Source organism: Syngnathus typhle, linkage group LG13 (genome assembly GCF_033458585.1).
Source record: "Syngnathus typhle isolate RoL2023-S1 ecotype Sweden linkage group LG13, RoL_Styp_1.0, whole genome shotgun sequence".
NCBI classification, from domain to species: Eukaryota; Metazoa; Chordata; class Actinopteri; order Syngnathiformes; family Syngnathidae; genus Syngnathus; species Syngnathus typhle.
Window position 1 is genome coordinate 770,001 of NC_083750.1, and position 2,500 is coordinate 772,500.

Below are 2,500 nucleotides of genomic sequence, written 5' to 3' on the forward strand. Positions count from 1 at the left end.
TCACTGAAACCTTGCCGACATCCGCCCTGAAGGTGACTCTCGGGAGTAAGAATGTGTTGCACACCTGTACCTTCTGCGAAGGCTTTAACGCCGACGCCGTAATTCTCCGCAGCCCCATACTCACCATCTCGTCCAGATCCTCAGAGACAATACCCCGCCACGGCACTATAGTGGCCCCCAGATAACGAACTGACTCACCCGGAGTTACCATGTGTATCGGCTTCCCACACAGCCTCCAGGCTACGCAGCCGCTCTCGTTCGGACTCAACCAAATACCGTGGCACTTACCCGGCTGGACAGCCAGTCCCGTCAGCTGGCAAAAGACCTCCAGGATCATCAAGTTCTTCTTCATTCCTTCCTCCGAGCCACTCAGCAGGACTAAATCATCCGCAAAGGCCAGGGCGGCAATTCGGCGGTTGCCCCAGACCAGGTGACTTCCTTCGCGTTCGAGGCTATGGATGAGAGGATCCATAGCGAGGTTGAAAAGCAGTGGGGACATTGGATCGCCTTGCTTAACACCAACCTTCATGGAGATGGGTTCGGAGTAGGCGCCTCCGCAACCCACTCTGGTCGAGCAGCCCACATACGAGTGACGGATCACCTCGATTACACGTCTGTCTACGCCCAAGCTTCCCAGCACACACAGGACATGGTCATGAGAAACCGAGTCGAAAGCCTTCGCAAAATCAATGAACACGACTGCCAGCGGCACGCCAGCCGACCTCGAATGCCCCATGACCCGATCAAGAATCATGAGGTTCTCCTCGCAACCACTCGCGCCGGCGACGAAACCGCGCTGCCGGGGGCTAACAGGACAGGCCCGCGCCAGCCTCATCGCCATTATCCGCCCAAACAACCTCAGCACGACTGACCCGATAGTCACAGGCCTCCAGCCTGCCACATTACCCAGCTCTGTAGGGTCAGCCGATTTGGGTAACAACCGCGTCTTGCACTCCTTGAAGACCTGGGGAACGACTCCACGCACCATCCATGTCGTAAACAGCCTCGCCAGTTGCGTACCGTCCGGGTCCCAGCCAAGAAGAGCCTGCTTCTTGATCCCGTCTGGGCCCGGTGCAGAGCAATTCCTCATCTTAGCCAAGTTAGATACAACTTCCGGCCCCAGGATCGGGTGGCAGAATGGTTCGTTATTCGCGGTCAGTCCCACCTCGAAGCCCTCCAGTCCATAAAACGGCCTGACCGTTTCCCACTTACTCCTGAAGTGCCTATCCACCAACTCTAGCGGCAAATCACACCCAAGGGGCGTCAGATCATCCAAGATCCGCCGTGCCAGCCCCTTTCTCGCCTCAGAATAGCCGCGCTGCTGGTGGTAGAACACTCTCCTACGCTGGACGAGCCGCCTCGCCCAACCCTTCATCTGTCGGTCTCGAGGTTTGGACCTCGCGGACTTTGTCGGCCACACTACCTTACCCCCCAGGGCTTTCATGAGATCCAAAGCAGAGGACTCGATCAGGCTAGGCTCCCGACCTGCTTTCTTGACTAAGGCAGCGGTGGCCCGATGCTCCTCATCTCCCGCCAGCAGCTCTTCCAGAACTCTATCCTCCACCAGATCTGGAAGCGACGGGGGACAGGTCCATTTCTGGGGCGTCGCCCTGGCAGCCAGGGCTCGCCAACGCACACCAGACTCACCGCCTGCCGCACGACCGCACAGGGACCCCCACTTCCACCTCACCTGCTCTCCGGACTTGCCGGTACCCAACATCCGTGCCACCATCACGTTCTTGTGCCTATGGTTCTTGTACTTCTCCATAAGCCTCACCATCCGGGCCTCCTCCTTCACGCTCCACCTCCTTTCCCTCTTAGGACCCTTACTAGTCTGGCTCCGCTCTTTACGAGCCGTGAACCACTCCGCTGCATGGGCCTGCCGCTTATGCTGAGATACTCCAACAGCCGTCCGAAAACGGCGCCCACAGTGATCGCAAGCGACCCCCTGTTCGACATCCACCATGCGCACGCCTCGACACTTCGAGACATGGCACCGAATTGCATGGCTGTTCTCCCCTCGTCTTTCGCACTTACGACAGCCGTACACGATGGAGACACCCGCATGCCGGGAAGCGCAATGCAACCCAAACCTGCACATACCAACCACACGCGCCCCACACAGTAGGCAGTCCATGGACTCTCGAGGCAGATGCACCAAGACCTGGTCCGGAGGCCTCGGATCCTTCTTACGCCGCTTTCTAGACGGGCCCTCTCCCGCCTCTTCCTCCACACCATCACGGAGAGCAGGCTGCAATGCTAACACGACCCCCGCCGCCCCAACTCTCATACCAGCGGCGACGGAGGCCATTGATTCAGACACCACTGAGGAGTTCTCAAGAGCTTCGCCAGCCAGGGTCCACCCGCTCCCTCGGCCCGACTGACTGTGGCTCTGATCCTGCGCCTCTGTCTGTACGGACTTCCTAACCAAGGAGTTTTCGCAACCATGGCCCGTAGAAGTGACTACAAGCCGTTTGGGGACCCCAAGCAATGCCTCCGG

General features: G+C 58.9%; 1 pseudogene; it reads right to left on the bottom strand.

Annotated features, from left to right (window-relative positions):
- LOC133166278 (28S ribosomal RNA) overlaps positions 1 to 2,500 on the bottom strand; it is a 9,854-nt pseudogene that overhangs the window by 2,730 nt on the left and 4,624 nt on the right.